The following is a 19,290-nucleotide window of genomic DNA, read 5'->3' on the forward strand; positions in this document are numbered from 1 at the left end:
GATCTTAGAGAGCGATGTGGTACATAGTGGGAAAACCTGGCTCGGAGATAATATCAAGCTAATGAGAGGGACCATGTATGCGTTAAAGGGCACTGGTGTATGAATGGAGCCCTGTGTGACCCCGTAGAGCAAGTGATTTTCTACTGATTGGTACTTGTCTATGATTTTGTAGATAGGATTTTAGCCAAGCAAAGGCAAGATGCGAAATGCCATTTGATTTGAGACGGTCTAGTAAGATGTCATGAGAGACTGTGTCAAAAGTGGCTGATAGATCCAATCGGATCAGAACTGCCTTTTTTCTGTGATCTAGGGCAGATTTAAGGGCTTCTGCAGTATACAGTAACGCCAATTCTGTTGAGTGCTGAGGCCTAAAGCTCAATGGAGTAGGGTGTTGAATGTTTGCCTCTTCTAGAAAGGACGTAAGTTGAAAGTTGACAGATTTCTCCTGCTGTTTTACTAAGACAGGGAGCAGAGCGATAGGCTGAAGACTAGTGAGGCTAGTAGGGTCTGCTAGATTTTTTTTCTGGGGAGGTTTGACTACTGCGATTCTCCATTTGTTAGGTACTACTTCTCATGAGAGGGAAGCATTAATTATATTGTTAATAACTGGTTTAATGATGTCTATAATAGCATGCATAAAATGGGTGGACACCTCCAAGGCAAAACACTTCCTGGTACCTGTTGCTTTGAGTAATCTTCTTCACTTCCAGCATCATGGGTCGGATTGTCACCAAAATCTTGAAGTGACGAACGTACACGCCAAGACAGTTGAAAGTATTTATTTACTATTCAGGAGCGTTGTGCCTTCATTAACAGGGGCGAGGGATCAACTGCTATGTCTGGAATCTCATGATGTCAAATGGCATTCCATGACAGAACTACATTTGGTAGAATGCATCGCCACAGTTCTGCTCTGCAGCAGCCTGGATCATCATGCAACAGAATTATTCAAAATAACAGATTATTACCTCTTAACAAAAAGGAACGTTGTAATTTCTCAATGACTGAGTATGCCCTGGCCAACATCATTAGAATCCATGGACTAAATGTCATCTCCTATGCCAAAGACACACAGCTTATTTCTCTTACGGTCAGAAGAGCCCACAACAAGGATCAACTTCTACAAGTGTATGATGAACATCGCCAATTGGATGAAACATAACTCCCTGAAGCTCAACACTGAAAAACAGAGTTACTGATCTAAGGGAACAACACCTCCCCGTGGAATGACTCCTGGTGGCCTTCAGAACTAGGATCCTCACCCACATCAGCAGACCGGGCCCGAAACTCTGGCATCATCCTGGACAGGAAGCTTGACATGAAAACCAGATCAATGCAGTCTCCTCTGCCTGCTTCCTCACTCTTCGCATGCTCCACAAGCTCTTCAGATGGCTCCCGGTCAACACTAGATGTACCATCCCCCAAGCCCTAGTCACCAACTAGCCGGATTTCAGAAACACACTTTATGCAGGAATTACCTCGCACCTCATGAAGAGACTACAGACCATACAGAACTCTGCAGCTAAACTCATCCTCGACCTCCCCAAGTGGACCCACATCCATGCAGAAGAGATGCCACTTTAAGATGCTGTTCCACACCTACCAAGCCCAGCACAACCAAGGACTGGCATACATCATCCACCGCCTGAAGTTCAATCAACTCTCCAGACACCTGCGTTCTGCCTCCCTTCACCTCCCTCACTCCCCTGCATATGTTGAAGCCACAGTGGAGGCCGCTCCTTCTCCTACCTCGCAGCCAGGGCCTGGAACAACCTACCCATCACCTCTGGACCTCACTCTCACTTCTGGAATTCAGGAAAGGACTCGAGATTTGGCTATTCGGCTAAGCACAATCCTCAACGTCTAGACACACTCACGGTTAATTAGCCACGCTTTACAAATTTTATAAATTGATTGTTGATTGAAACCTATGTATGAAAGTAAAAGATTTAGGCCAATTTACATGCATTACTTACATTTTGGTGACTATGTACGAGGTCATGTATGCTATCATAACCATCGATTAATACTAGAGGTCATAGGGAAAGCTTCCAGAATAGAAAATGCAATTAGTTCTCACACTTTCTTTACTTTAGATATGGATGCATGTATGCATAAATGTATGCATTATGCATGTAGTATTTTAATAGCAGAAACCTAGCTGTGATCTTTATTAAGCCTGGGCAGGATTTAAATTGCACCAAAGTAATCAGAGTAAATTTGGTAATTCCGCACTACTCTTTGATGCAGAATTACAGGTAATCATGTGATTACTCCTGCTCACGTAAGTTTGAGGAAACAAATCCTATTGCGAAAGCAAATTTAGCAGGTGCTAGTGGTTGCTCATGCTCATTATTTATGTACTGTTGCATTTAGCCCTATTTCATAGCACACAAGTGCATTCTCGCATCAATTTCGGATGCAGTGGTGCCTTTTGCACTACACAAATAATGCTAAATACTGGGAGTCAGCTGGGGAAAAATACTACCTCAGGAGCACATGTAGTGAGGGAAAGCAGCTGCTCATGCTCAGTATATTTATGTTCTATTGCGTTTAAGTGCTATTTCATACCACAAAATGCAGCCTAACATCCATTTTTTACCTGAGGGGGCATTTTTGTGCTACGAAATAGCCCTAACCGCAGAATTAGTCTTCTCACATAAATCCTCATAATATCACAGAATTCTTAGGTAATTCTGTGTGACTAAATACGAGTTAAGATCACCCCTGCAACCCCTAATCTTTATGTAGTTTTCACTCCTTTCACATTTCCCTATTCCTCAACAGTACATATGTGATGATTGAGCAGATAAGAGTGGACTCTACTAATGTAAACAGTGTAGATGATAATATTGTTGATCCTGGAAAGCGCCTGTGACACAGGAGCTGAAGGGAACCCTGGTCTTCTTGGCAGGAAGCCTCAGGTTAAGGCTTGATACCCAACGACTGCTGGTATTCCACAGCGATGGATCTTCGCCAGTCTTTCCATTACTACCAGCTGTAATTTTTATAATATTTTCAATATGGTTTACATTAGTAGGGTGACTGAATCTCCACCCCATCTTGTTTTCTTGTTTTATTCCTATCCTCGAGGACAGAATTAAGTACACAACTGCACTCTGCCCCATCACCCACACCTGACATACACATAGGAACTGTTTTCATCTAAAAGAGCTCCTCTTTGGTTCAGGAGTTGTAGTCCACACCTCAACAATTGCAGTGGTGTGAGGAGGAATCCTATAATGAAGCATGTCATCCAAGATTGGTGAGGGTTCTTATCCTAAAAACATTACATTCACTTACAGAAATATCTTTACTTTCATCAACGTTAGAGGTGGTGCCATTTTTTGACGGAGCGACAACAAATGTCATGTCAGTGAACAGACCCAGGTATTTTTGGTGGTTTTGATTGCCTCAAGTTATAGCCAGTGACTCTTTGGCACCTGGAAGCAAGAAATGGTCAAAGAAAAAGAAATCAAACGTGGTAAAAAAAAATGTTTTACTTCATAACTAAAACGACTGCATGACACTACTGAGACTAAAAAGGAAAATTAAGTTCTAAAGATGTTTGCAAGTGAATACAAATGATTAAGACTCTCAGATTGTTCTTTCAAATCAAGAGGAAAACATTCATAACAATCATCCCTCAGAAGAGGAATCTGAAACTAAGTAACGTCCTATATCAAATATTATCAAATTTAAGCTGCTATGAAGGACCACATTTATTTGGTTCAAAAGTCTTCTAAATAAAGAAAATTATTTATTAAATCTGGAGGTGCCATCTTTTTGTCCAGTCAATTTCTCTAAGCAAGCTCACTCTAACTCAAGGTCGTTTAACAATTGCTTCAGCACCCTCTGAGTCACATCAGGGCTCTATAGTTTTTAGAGAACTTTTTGGTATCCGAGACGAGGGTTATTCTTTTAATAAACGCAATATTTTAAATAGTTTCTAAAATGTCTATGAATTGAGACTTGTAACGCCAAGTGACATTGATTTAGTTGAAATCTCTGAATGTGTAGCCTCACATTTACTGTGAAGCAAGAGTGTAGATGTTCAGAGGCTTAGTCAAGGCTTTCAGAAAATGGGCTCAGAAGTATATTTAAATGCCTGTCCTTCAAATCACCATCAATAGTCACTGCTTCAAGACTAGTGTTTGCATGAAGTTTGCTAATATACAAACTCACAGGTAAGGTTCAGAATAACAATATTTGTAAAAATCTGTTCACAGGGAAAAAAAGTTAAGTGAGTGTGGGGGACAGTATTTCCGATTGTAGCTCCCATAGGAACAATTGCTGAATCTAGAGGAAAAAACTCTGAATGGATTTATACCAAATTATGAATTAAAGTAGAATTTTAGTCAGGAAGAGTTAATTTTTATTTTTTTCACTCCATACTCTGAACCCTGGAGGGTTACAAAAACAAAAAGGAAACATGCCATTTCCCTGGGCAATGTGGATCCTCGGAGGAACTATGTGTAAGTCTCCCACTCTCCGCTGGCTGCAATGCCCCTGGGGATGGCAGGAATCCAGGATTTAGCAAAATGTCTACTGGCCTCTATCTTATAATAAAGAATTGTCCCCAGCAGCACCTGCTCCCCCAGGGGCCAATGCAAAAAAAACTAAAAACAAAAATAAGAGCCACCACACTTTGAAATGATTATGTGCCAGGAGACTACCATTGACATAAGGAATGCCACCACTTAAAAATTGGGAGCAGTGTGCTGTGCTGCCACCTACTCTCCAGGCCTGAGGGGAGATTGTGGTGCAATGCAGAGTGTCTCCACTTACACTGATCTTGTGTGAAGGCGAGGAGAGCTGCTTGCTCAGGTGCAAACCCCTGGAGCTGGGACATGAGCTCTGTAGGGCTCCCCCTCTACTGTCCTGAACAGAGAGATGCTTATTGTGCTGCTTGGGGTCAGGCTTGTGTATACAAACCAAAAGCACCTGAGAGTGCAGGTAAGAAATTGAGTTGTTGGTTGACTGTGGTGTGAGCCCTGGTCAAGCAGCAACCACAACCCTTGTTTGGGTAAGGCAAAAGCACATACCAAATTAACCTGTTCTCAACCTCCTGGTAGCTTGACACAGAGCAGTCAGGCTTAACTTAGAGGCAATGTATATAGTATTTGTGCAACACTTCAAACAGTAACACAGTGAAAACACACCACAAAAGGAGCCCGCAAAAGGATTAGAAAAACAGAGCTTAATTTAGTAAATAAAACAAGATCAAAATGACCAAAATCGAATTAGTAAAACCAGAGATATTACATTTTTAAAGTTTTTACAGAAAATAGCACCAAAAGGTGTACAGCGCCAACTGTGAATATCTGGTTGCGCCGGATCAGGCCAAAGTCACAAGGTCAGGCCGACAATGATGGAGCACAGACCGGCTACAGGCACCCAGTTAGACACTCTGAACAACAGTACATTACATCCTGGTTTGCGGAACTTTGTGTGGATCCACGTTGAAGATGTGTTGTGTAGCCGAGGCGATGCGTCGGGTCTGAGATGAGGAGAGGCTGCCACGCAAGATCAAGTTCTGTCAACATCAAGGATTCCGTCGAGGGGGCTTGTGATGTGAGGTACAGTGGCAGGGATGCGATGCATAGTTGGGGCAACGCTTCGGTTCTGAGCAGCTTCGAGACTGCGATGCGAAGTCCGGCTCGTCATTGAGGCTACCATCAACAAGAGATACAAGGGCCTGCACTGAGGATGCATTGTGCAGTGGTGGTTCTGAGGACAATGCGAGTTGCTGCAGCAATGCAAGACTTTTGCTATGCGTCCAATCAACACAGCAGAGGAGATGTGTCAGTTCTGCTGAATCCACAGGCTGAAGAGCACCTTAGGTCCACATCCAAGGGTCCAGAACTGGTGTGGCACTACTTGGCAGGGTAGGCTCACAGGTGGCAGAGTCCATGTGCAGCTGCAAGGCTGTTGGAATTCTGTTATGTCCCATAGACTTCAAATCAGTAGGCCAGCCAACTAGTCCTTGGAATCACTCTGGGTTCTGGGTTCAGTAGATGCAGCTCGAGGACTTCTCACTTAGGAAGGAGGGAAGCAGGTCAGCATAGCAGAGCAGGAGTCCAACAAAGTGCAGTCCAGCAGCGTGTCAGTCCTTCAGCAGCACAGCAGTCCTTCTTCTTGGCAGAGTATCTGCAGGTCCAGAAGTGTACTGTAAAGGTGGTGTCTGAGGTGCATCTTTTATGCCCTGGTGCCCTGGCTCTGGAAGGTGAGAGAGACTTCTAGACAGTGGGTTTTAAGTGCAAGGAATTCCCAGTGACAGTGCAAGGTTGTTAGGCCCATTTTGTGGGGACAGGACACAGCCTATTCAGGTGTGAGACTGTGCCCAGCTCCTCCCTCTCATCCTGACAGTGATGGCGTATCTTGTCACACCTAAGCTCCATTTGTGTGTGGCTGTCTAGGTGGAATGCACAAATCCAAACTACACCGAGTCATGGGACCAGAGACAGTCTCCAGACACCAAACAGCTAAGGCAAGAAAAATGCCAACTTTCTAATTGTCTCTTGCTCACGGTGCCACTGGATTCAAGCTAGCCTGGCTGATGAAGGGTGATATACCCCGAAACTGGTCCCAGGATGCTTGTTTCTGGTCCAGGGAGGACCTGGCTTGGCAGTTCGTCTGGACTGTTCCCATGAGGCACAGGGGCAAGACTGATTTGCATATGGCTGGGTCCAAACTGGGGTAGCATAGTGAGCAAAAGAGCGATGGATTTAACCCATATCTCCTGATGCTGTTTGAATCATTTAGCATTTCATCCATCATTTGTTGCAGTTACAACTTTATAATTGTGGCATTTTCAGAGTTTCAAATTAAAATCCAACTTCACCATAAGTTGGGAGTTTAAATTTTGGCTCCATAGACACCAAAGAACAACGGGTTCTCTCTTCCCATTTGGAAATTACAGTTATAATAAGGCAACTCCAAAGTCATACTGTGGGAGAGAGAGGCCTCGCAGTAGGGAAAAAACGAATTTAAGAGTTTTTCATTACCAGGACATGTAAAACTTAAAACTGCATGTCCTACTTTTTAAATACATTGCACCCTGCCCTACGGTCTGCTCAGGGCCTTCACTAGGGGTGACATATGTAATAAAAAGGGAGGTTTGAGCCTGGCAAATGGATTATTTTGCCAGGTTGAAATGGCAGTTTGAAACTGTGCACACAGGCTCTCAGTGGCATACCTGAGACATGTTTAAAGGGCTACTTGATTGGATGGCACAATCTGTGCTGCAGACCTACTAGTAGCATTTAATTTACAGGCCCTGGGCACAGTTTGGGGCATTTTACCTGAGACTTTTAAGTAAATTAAATATGCCATTAAAGGCCCGCTCCAGCCTTTAAAAAGGGAGTAGGACTGTAATGCAAGTATAGGGCCGCAGCGGAGGTCTACAAGGCTATTAGACCATCCTGCCTCTAGAGGGCAGAAGGTTCTTACAAATAAAAAAAAGGCCTCCCAGAGCCCGAGGGGATTGAAATCCATAATGTGTTGCACAAAATGAACACCGCTCTTTCTGGCATGCACGCCTTAATTTTTTAATGTGGCCCACTTGGTGTCTTAAGTGTTTTAGGATTCCTGTGTAGTTCTTTGTGGCAGAACTATATGCTCGATATTGTCAGGAATCATACTCGGTGTGACATTACTTAATAAAGAGTGCCATCAATGCAAAAGTTAGTTGGTGATTCAAGATCGACTTTCCTCCTCACTCTTCTCACACATCTTAACAGTCCCAGTTGCAATGTTCACATGTTAACAGTCTCAGCTGGTGACCTTGCATGCTGACTACGGTTGGTAACTTCCAGGTCTTTTAATGTTATTAAAAGTGCATCTCACAGGACTCAAACAGGAAACCACTGGAGCAGGAGGCTGTCTGCGTTGATGAAATACATTAAAGAATTACAATTTTCAACGCAGCTGGAAAATTAACTGCGAGATTGAGCTTGCAGTCCAGCACCACAGCATTAATATTCACGCACCATGAAAGGACAGGCCACGTTATTCGGATAGTTTTATGAAATAGATAATTCTCTGCTATTACAATTCCCGTGTATAGTTTCATACAGGCAGATTTTACACAAACTACTCTTTGTGACTATTATGCATCAATACATTTCGCCATAGACACAGAATGGGTAAAACCCTTTTGTACATCAGGCCCACTCTCATTGCAGAATCTTTCTGTAATACCGAAGGTGCTCACATTCTTGAATCCCCCCTCCCCCCCCCCGCCGTCCATATAAGGTATTCCATTATTTGCAGGGGGTTGGGCATGGAAAAATCAGGAATTCCCTATAATCTAGACCATAATCTTATTAGGGTGATACACAAGCCCTACATCATGGCCTATGGAGGCGGACAATATGGACAAAAGTTTGTTCCTCTATGCGGGGTTGAAATGCGAGAGCCCGAAGCAGTATTTAGCGGCTCCTATATGGTAAAGGCAAAATGTGCAGAATGTGGCCACACCCCTGTAGGGAAAAGTTGAATTGTTTCCCATCCAATGCCAGAAAAGGGATTCCAAGCTGAAGATACAAGTAATGTGGCAGCGCCCTCAGCCACTTCTGGCTGTAATAACCCACCGTCTCCTTCTATTTAAACATGGCATGGAGACCACCAGAATTTGGGGGCATATTTACAAGGCGGTGATAGAAAATTATCGCAGCTTTTCCTGACGTTTTTGGCCGAAAAGCGGCGATAATTTTATCGCCTAATTAGCAAGGTCACGCTAACGCGTGAAACCTTGCATTAGCACATCTATTCTTAACGCCCAGCTTTGCATCTCTAATGAGATGCAAAGTGGGCGTTCCTGACCTGACCTCTGCTTTTTTGGCTTTAAAAGCCAAAAAAGCAGAGATAAAACTAGCACCCTATCAACAACAGGGTGCTAACATGCAAATTTGCATGTTGGCACCCTTTTACTCTACGCTTCCCCTTGCATCTCTAATGAGATGCAAAGGGGGCATTCCAGAGTTAAATAATAGGAGAAATGTCGCTAAGCGACATTTCTCCTATTATCAAGAATGTCGCTAACCCTGTTAGAGACAAAAAAAGCAGCGCTAACCGCTGCTTTTTTATGTCTGCTAATTTTCAGACTTAGCCATGATATCCTATGGAAGGAGGATATCATGGCTAAGTGTGCCTGTCCCTATCAACAAGGTAACGTGTGATTATCGCTGGGTTTCCAGCGATAATCTCACGTTAGCCTGTTAGCGTGTAGATTTTTATCGCTATTGAGATAAGCGTTGCTAATAGCACGCTATCTCAGCGATAAAAATTCACGCTAGCCGGCGATAATTATCCTCACGCTAAGAGCGCTGAGTGATAATTATCGCCGGTTGTTGTTGATATGCCCCATAATTGTGATATGTTCAGTAACAGGAGTCACCGCATCTATCGCAGTTCACCATGCTTCTCTGAATGCGGACCGTAGTGTTTCATTTCCTTGCTGCTCCTTCCTTCTCTACTACATTGCTCTCTAACCATAAAGCTCATTCCTTGTGATTACGAGTCACCTGTTTGCTATTAAGATTTTTTGATTACTCAAATCCGACTAATCCTTGATCATTACCAAGTAGGCAGCCTCGTGCTGGCAGTCATTGCATTTCATGGCAGAATTGACTGTATTACATAAATGGATTTGTGTCAGGCTTTGTCAGCAGAAAAACCTGTCAACTGTAATTCACTTTGTTGCACAAAATCTTATTTATTTAAACACCAAAATAAAAAATGTTTTGCAATATGATGTAATTTCAAGTCATGTGAAATGTACTGTTTATAAATTAAAATAATGCCTGCTGCTAATATTGCCAACCAGCTCAAATACTGTGGAATACAAATTAGTTTATGACGAATTCAAATACCACTGATATTTAAATGTATTGATTGGTACAGCCAAATAAAAACCATTACAAACAACATATCAGCAATTAGAGGCAAAATATTCCACATTTTGCCTATATAGGGCACAATAATGCCCCTACACACAGAAACATTTTTTTTTTTAATTACAGGTAAGGTGTCATTACACATCTATTGTTAGCCAGGCATGTTTACTCCACAAAAATTCCAAGTATTCCTCCTGGAATGCTTTTGATTTCAACAGTTCACTGACTCTGATTTTTGAAAGTTATGATTTAAATCTTTGCATCCCAGCAATCACTGTTTCCAAATACACAACCCAAAGGTTTAGAAGCCCATCGACACGACTCTATTTAAGCAGCAGAGTGAGGTAAACATGTTGGATATTTGCCCTCTGTAGTCCACCCGTTGACCGCTAACTGCAAGCGAAATAAGGGGCATATCAACAACAACCGGCGATAATTATCGCTGAGCGCACTTAGCGCTCGGATTATTATCTCCGGCTAGCGCCGATTTTTATCGCTGAGATAGCGTGCTATTAGCAACGCTTATCTCAATAGCGATAAAAATCCTGGTGCTAAGTGGCTAACGTGAGATTATCGCTGGAAACCCAGCGATAATCTCACGTTAGCTTGTTGATAGGGACAGACAAACTTAGCCATGATATCCACCTTCCATAGTATATCATGGCTAAGTCAGAAAAATACCAGACGTAAAAAAGTAGCGTTAACCGCGGTTAGCGCTGCTTTTTTTGTCTCTAACAGGGTTAGCGATATTCTTGATAATAGGAGAAATGTCTCCTATTATTTTACTCTGGAACGCCCCCTTTGCATCTCATTAGAGATGCAAGGGGAAGCGTAGAGTAAAAGGGTGCTAACATGTGAATTTGCATGTTAGCACCCTGTTGTTGATAGGGTGCTAATATTATCTCTGCTTTTTTGGCTTTTAAAGCCAAAAAAGCAGAGATAAAGCCCTTGTTGATATGCCCCTAAGTCACTCATATCTACTCATTGTATTGCATTGCATTTATAACGTGCCTACTATCCTGACAAGGCTTTGAAGTGCTTTATGGAGGGTAACATGTTACTCTGTAACCTTGCTACTGCTTAATCGAGTGCTTATTAATTATTGTCAGGGTCACATGATCTATAGGATTCTGCCGATGTGGCTTTTTTTGCATAATTTTGCCTTTATTCCATTTGTCACTCACTTCATCATCTGCTGCATAATCTGCAAGTTTCAACAAAAAATGTTGTTTAAAGCACAAACAGATCGAAAGTTACTAAACTCGTGTTGCAGTGGAAGGCCCTATGCAGAGGTTGACTGATCATCTTTCAGTTGCTTATTACTGTATTTGAATGATAAACTGCTACTAATGTGGTGTCCTAACACTGTAAACAAATGTGAAATAATGACAACATTATGAATTAATACTATCAGAAAATGTTATGGATTAAGTCCATAATTTCCCTTTTCTTGCATCACAATTTAGTTAAACCAGCAGCATAATTTGGTTCTCCCCTTCCGCATATTTCTGGAGGCCCTGGGTATTGTTATCCACTGTTGGTTATTGGTGTTACCCTTGGGCTGTCAGGATGCTGTTTGTTGCATTTCTTCTACTTTCTTGTAGTCGATTAAGCTAATAGAAGTTAGGCGTAATTATAATTAGTGGGAAACCATGCTGATCTATTCAGTGAAGTATGATTGTGAATGTGCAGATTTCTCAGTGGGTGTCACATGACCCTGTACAGACGTAGTTTGTGTTAAAGATGCATAAAGAAGATAAGCTAGCAAATTACCTATGCCAAACATGTAAGTGCCACACGTGATTAATTTGCGCTTTACATTGCTTCACACATTGTGCAGTGTTTAAAATATAATGATGGAAAGATTAAGAGCAATGTATAGGCATTGAAAGTTAACTAACTAAACATTAATAAGAAATATCGTGTACAGGCCTACTTCTTCATTGATAGGTTAGTGTTAAATGATAAAATGATCAATTAATCATTTAATTTCTGAAATACTTTCCTGACACTCTAGAATGATTTTTTTATAGTGTGTATTCAGTCCTATGTGCAGTCTAATTTTTCCGCTACAACTTTACAGTGATGAAATGATAAAGTGAAATGCTAAGGTGACCTTCTCTGAAACTAATTATATGAACACAATGTGTTCCTTCAAGGACGGCTGCTGTTGCCTCCTGTGAAACTTCTTTATAAAGTTCTTCTAATGAAGAACTATGTGGCATGCTGGGATTTTGCACTATAAATTCAGCCTTTCAATCATGAGTTCTGCTACAGGTGAATTAACTGGTATGCAACCAGTGCTGGTAGCCTTTTTATACATAAATGATTGAGTTAATATATAAACATATGGAGTCCTATTCTTGAAGGGAAATCTATGAGTGAAGTTCTCCGCACTTGTATATTTCTGCCTAAACATGGGCAGAAATCTTCATCTTGATGCAATTCAGTAAGTGGGTGGAGATTTCTGCCATGTACAAAGAGTACATGGCTCCACATAAAGACATGGGGTACATTGAGACATTGACACATAAAGCTAAAGAATTTACCCATAAAGTTTTGTACAATACCCATAAAGTTACTATTGGTATGTATGTATGCGCATATGTAGTATTTGTAGCGCACACACCTAGCAAAAAAGACAGCATAAGGGATGTACATGGTCAAAGACAAGCATACAGTCAATGACTGATAGTAGAGGTAACTGGTTAGTAGATTGTTACTGCATTGTGATATGTGCCTTCAACTGTTTCCTAATTTGGATCCGTGTTGGAACAGCCCTTATGGATACAGGAATGCTGTTTTCAGTTCCCAAAATCATAGACAGAAAAAGCCTGCAATCTCTTTTTTAGCATTCACTCTTCTTAGTCTCCAGTCTGATGGTGGCCTGGTTACAGCTGTGAAGAGAGCCACCATAGATGGCGAGCGTGTCCAAAAGATAAGGAGGGATGCTGGTCATGATGGTTACTAAGTAATGCAACCAATTTTGAAGACAGAGCGGCCAGACAAGGGTAGCCAATGGAGTTTCATCAGGATGGTGGTGATGTGAGACTATATCATCTGGCCCTTGAAAAAACATGCTGTAGTATGTAAGATGCTCTTAAGGGGCCAATGTAAACCTGGAAGGCCATGGAGAAGGGTGCTACGGTATTAGGGTACGGTGCTAGGGTATTAGGGCTTCAACAGCAGTTCTAAAGTTGCTTTCTGGAAAGAGTTGTTCCACTCTCTTTAGAAGAGTGATCTGGTACCAAGTCGTTTTTGCTTTCTGCCAATATGTTCATTGAGGGTGAGGTTGATGTTCAAGGTGAATCCAAGTGACTTGACAGCTTTAGTACATTTACAAGTCTATGTTTTGGCATACAACGTTTAGGGTAGTTCTATGTAGCACAGGAGATGTCCCGCTAACCTAATAGACCAATGTAAGAGAGAAGGAACACAGCCATTATATGAAGACAATCACACATCCCTGAAAAACATTACCATTGGGATGCACTACTTAGCACTAAGAGGAAGAGAATATTCACTGAGAAGACAGAACTTGTAGTTGACATTGTAGTGGATCATACCATGGAAGTAGATATTCTGCATTCACAAACCCTCAGTTGAGCGAAGAAGGTGGCCATGTGGCAGGAGTTTTCAGACTCTTTGAATTAATCAGAGGAGGAAGTATACTCTGTGGGAAATCTAAAAAGAATTAAAAGATATAGATGAAGCTGAAATGTTGCAGTATACAGGTTGCAAGGCATCAATAGTACCCATGTGACAGGGCCACAACCAGGATCGGAATGCAAACCACCCAGTCAGTTATGCGCAGCCGCGGCCCGTGGAGGGAGTTCCGTGGGGCGGTAAGGCGGGGCGGGGGAAGGGCAGGGTGGGGGTTCTAAAAACTGGAATTTGGATAATTGAAGGTAAGTAAACAATTAAATAAATAAAACGAATTTCGTAGATGCAGTGCGCGCTACGAAATTCGTTTTATTTATTTAATTGTTTACTTACCTGCAATTATCCATATTCCGGTTTTTAGAACCTCCCACCCTGCCCCTCCCCCGCCCCGCCTTACCGCCCCACGGAACTCTCTCCACGGGCCGCGGCTGGTTATGCGTCACTGTTATCAAAGTCACAAGCACACTCTTGAGAAAAGTACATCTTTCATTGTCATAGCTCAATACTGCATTAAATGTATCTTGTCTGTATATGCAGAGATAATCACCTTCTCACATAGTCAGTAAGGAATACATATTCCCATCCACATCATGTCATAGTCTCCATTGCAGGTTCTGACTTGCTAGCCCCTCACCCACATGCCACCACCTCAACACATGCTGCACTTGCACTGTCGGTGCCTCCATGTGGATGGCTTTAGAAACCAGATGGATGACAAAGCCTGGTAAGTCCACACCCATGTATATGCATCTCTCTCTTTGGATAGGTGTTAGAAATGGGGGTCTCTAGTTGGCAATGGTTTGCACCTTTGTCCAAATAGGGACTTTTCCTTCTAGTCAGGATAAGGGGGATACACTACTGAAATAACACCTGCTCACCCCCTTGGTAGCTTGGCATGAGCAGTCAGGTTTATCTCAGAGGCAATGTGTAGAACATTTGCACATAAGCAACAGTAATATAGTGAACACACTACAAAAGGACACCACACCAGGTTTAGAAAAATTACCAATTTTTATCTATGCAAACAAGACCAACAACGATAAAAGACCAACATGCAAGAATCAAAAATATGCACTTTGCCAGATATCCTTAAAATGCAGTTCCTTGAAGCTGGTAGCTCTCTCCGGGGCTACTGCGGTGCTGAAAAACAACAGAATCCAACAGTTATGGCCGACCACGTTGGTGTAGGCTGGCATTAGTGTCAGCAGGCTTGTAAACAGTAACTTTGGTTCTGGCCGACCGCGTCAGTGCAGGTTGGTCGTGGCAACCGTCGTGGTTGCGATGTGAAACTCAGCGGTGTGGCATGCTGTGCCCTTAAGTTGCGGTGCAGGCAGCGGCTTAGTGACGGTTCGCCAGGAGCATCGGTGAGACCAGGGGTGTGGTGTGGAGAGAGGAGGTGCTCGTTGTGGTGCTGACAGGTCATGGTGCAAGCGGCAGTGCCGGTTGATGCGAGCTGGTGTCAGGCAGCCCAGACTGCGGTAAGGGCAAGGCGGTGCATCATGTGACTTAGAAGAGGTCCCCCCTAACCATGATGCAGTCACAGGTGTCAAGGTCAGCATGCAGTGACATTGTCAGTGAGACTAGGGTGGTGGAGTGAAGCGAGAAGGTGCAGAATGCAGTGCCCATAGGTTGCAGTGCAAGCAGAGGCTAGGTGGCGGCTGTCATCATCATCGGTGAGACAAGGGATGTGGTGCGAATTGCAGCAGTTCCTTCTGCGGTACCTTCAGGACACGGAGTCATCAGCAGCGTCGGTGACAGTGTTGGCTGCTTTCACCCTATGTGGCAACTGAAATCCACAGTTCCAGAGGTGTTACCCAGAGACAAGTGAAGTCTTTGCTGTTTCTGAGACTTCGTATACAGGAGGCAAGCTCTATTTCAAGCCCTTGGAGCTACTCAGCAACAAGATAAAAAGAAAGTTTAGACCAGTTCTTTCACGGCCAAGAAGAAGCAGCAACTGCAGGCCAACCCAGCAAAGCAACAACACAGCAAAGGGACAGTACTCCTCCTGGCAGTTTTTCCAGCTCTTCTTCTTGGCTGGTTCCTTGATCCAAGCAAGTTCTCTGAAGTCTTCTATCTCCCTGAGAATTCCAACAGGAGCAAGCTCTACTTTAAGTCCTTGGAGAAAACTCGAACAGCAGGATGATGAAAGAAAAATCCAGTCCTTTTCCTGCCAAAGACAGACGCAGAAAGCAGCAGGCCAGCACAACAGAGCATGGAGCAAAGTGGCAGTTCCTCCGGACAGCTATTACAGCTCTTCTTCCTGGCAGGTCCCTTAGTTCAGCAGTAATCTAAAGTTATGGGTTCTGGGCTCCAATATTTATACTCAGTTTCTCTTTGTTCCTTTTGGGCAGAGAGTGTCTATGCTCAGCCCAAACCAGTTCTGTCCTCTCTGGTCCAGCTTCTCGGCAGAAGGTACAGACAGTATTGTCCAAGGCAGACCATGCCCATTCAGTTGCAAGCTAAAGCTCCTCCCACCCCTCTAACTGCAGACTAGGCTTGTTCAGGTGCTAGTGAAACTCCTCCCACTACTCTGAATGCAGCCCAGGTCTATTCAGCCCAACCCTAACACATCCAGGAAAGGCAGGACACACCTCGACAACCCCAGTGGCTGTCTACAGTGAATACACATCCCAGCCCCTGTCACTCCAAAGCCAGACAGTCAATGCACAGCCCAGCAGAAGCACACTGGATGGCTAAGCAAGAAAACACCCACTTTCTAAAAGTGGTATTTTCAAACACACAACATAATATTAGCTTTACTAAAAGATGCATTTTTACATTCTGAGTTTAGGCATACTAAACTAAATTTCTCTATCTCTCCCCAATGGGAAGTTATACTTGTAAGATGTTACAAAGTACCTCCCATTCTATCCTACGGGACAGATAGTCTTTCAATAGTGAAAAATGAAATACACTGTATTTCACTATCAGGACATGTCAAACACACACCAAGACAAATGTCCTAGGTTTCACATACACTGCACCTTCCCCACAGGGGTACCCTGGGCCTACATTAGGTGGACTCACATGTAATAAAAGGTAAGGTTAGGGCCTGGCAAAAGGGTGCACTTTCCAGGTTGATATGACAGTAGAAACTACACATAGACACTGCATTGACAGGTCTGAGAACCCTTTGAAAGGCTGCTTTTGTGGGTGGCACAATCAGTGCTGCAGGCCCACTAGTAGCATTTGATTTACAGGCCCTGGGCACACACAGTACACTGTACTAGGGACTTAGTAGTAAATCAAATAAGCCAATTATGAAAACACCAATCCATAATAACAATTTATACAGAGAGCATATGCACTTTAGCATTGAATAGCAGTTGTAAAGTGCCCAGAGTTCTCAAAACCAATAAAAACAGGGTCAAAAACAGGAGGCCAAAAAGCCAAACGTCTGTGGTTAAACCCACTTAAAAAGCCAAGTCTAACAATAAGTATAAAGATAATTCGATAATTTAAAATAATAAGGAACCCCCTAGTTCAGTATGTCCCTCCAAATGGTTTAAAAGTTAATGTTACACATCTGATGTCTGTGCCTTTATTTCAGAAATTACATTCCTTATTTTCGCTACTTTATTGACAATTATACTCACTCACTGACTCTGCCCTTAAACCCAATAAAGTGATATGTATTTTGTTTTAGTATCTAACACTTTCCAATGTCACATCAATGTCTGCTTCTAAGTGACACTGTTTTACCAGTGCGTATCACCCAGGAAAAGCCCTGTGGACATGTTATAACTGTGTAGCACTACTCATTCATACTATTTGTGTTATTATATTTCAATATTCTTTATGTGTTTCTATTCACAGCTGTAATGTGTCACATGGTCCCCTTATGTCCACACTACAGACCCTCATTCATTCCATATCATGTGATATCCTGCACCCAGCATTTAAGCCTTGGTCAGTCAAGTAAGACTGTGAGAATATTCCATAAACTGATAATATGTATCCGCTGACCCCATTTCTCATAACTAACAAATGTTTGACTATTTAGCACTTTGTGCTTGTAAAAAAATATTCCATATCACTCTTTTAAAAGAACCTGCATCAACACATGTTGTCACACCTCTCACAGTTGTCCTCAGTCATCACTCTTTTCTGCAGCTGCTACAATAAGGGAAACATTTCCACTGCCCCCTTTAGTGCCTGTTGCTGAGCAGCTGATGTCAAGAGTTACATCCAGACTGCAGACGTGTCTCATTGCCAAGAAAATCACTATCCAATCTCATGTCCATGGGCATATATCAAGTAACAACTAAACATATGTGCAAATGTTATGTCCTGTTGGAAATGGCCATATTTTGGATTGTTTTCTCATCAGATCTTTGCCATCTTTTTCTGAACTAGTTTTTGTTGTCCATAGGACTCCCCGACATTACCCTAAAAGCCAGTGGTCATGTGCTTATGATCTCCTTTTTTAAACATGGTGAAACTGGCGTACACCTAATGACACATTGAATTTACTTATAATTCCCCAGCATATGGCGCTACCAATAAATAGAGACTGCAACTTAAATGCTACTAGAGGGCTGCAGCACTTTCTGTGCCATTCACTAAAGAAGCACTGTAAAACGTGTCTCAAGACTGGCCAATAAAGTCTGGGTGTGCAGTTTTAAACTCCAATTCCAACCTGGCAAAATAGCCCTTTTATCAGGCATAAACCCAAAGGACAGGTCACATGGTATTCAAAAGTTGGACATATATATTTAATGTTTTACATGTTTTGGCAGTGAAACACCTGCACCGCAGAGTTGTTTTTCACTGTGGTAAAGCTAGCTCTCCCCCAGATTAGCACTGGTTTACACTATTACATTTAAAGTGTGCAAAAAGCAGTTTAGGAATAGCTTTAACAATATTTCAAGAACTGATTTTAATACAAATTTAAAATCCAAATTCAAGTTGAAAGTTGATGTAATTTTCCTCCCCAAAACCAAATGGCTTTAATGCCATTGTCCAGTTGTCACCTAACTCCGTATAGCTCTCCCGTGCTGAGATGTGTAATGATCACAGACAGTGGGCAAAGTATTCTGGGTGTGGGGAGAGGATCTCCTGCCTTGACAAGATGGCATGGGGACAGTGCCCACCCTCTTCCTGAGCTTCAAAGGATGCTTACCTTGTCACTTGCGGATGAAGCTTACACATATGCCTGCCTCACTTTAATCTCTCTAGTCAGGCTGGTTTCAAACCCAGTGGGTGGAGAGGAACTGACCAGATCTAGTTTAGGGGTTAGGCAAAGGATTGCCCTCCTCCCACAGGCTGGTAATGGTCATAAATGTGGCCCCACAGACCTCTCTTCAAAACACTCCTCGGCCTGTGAAGAATCAGAAGGACTGCCCTGTTCATTTTGCATGGTCCCCTCTATTTTTGTGAACTGATTCTGCTGGTTTATCGTTACTGCGCACTGAGCCACTTCTAACCAGGTTCCAGTTCAAGTGCAGTAACCCCTAAAATGTTTTCAAATTGGTTAACTCCTAATTGGCATACTTCAGTTTCACAATGCCATAGTATATGGTGCACAAAAAGGCTCATGGCATAGAAAGATAAATGTCACCTATTACACCAGGCCTACCACTGTAGTCTGGCAGCTGCAGTTTAAAACCTGCAGCCCGATCTATCAAAATAAACACATTTTCACAGAATAACACCTTCCTTTTTTAAATATTAATATGTCACCCCATGGAAGACTAGTAGTCCACAAGTCAGGATACATGCTATTTAA

This window comes from Triturus cristatus, chromosome 2_2 (genome assembly GCF_964204655.1).
Source record: "Triturus cristatus chromosome 2_2, aTriCri1.1, whole genome shotgun sequence".
Lineage (NCBI taxonomy): Eukaryota > Metazoa > Chordata > Amphibia > Caudata > Salamandridae > Triturus > Triturus cristatus.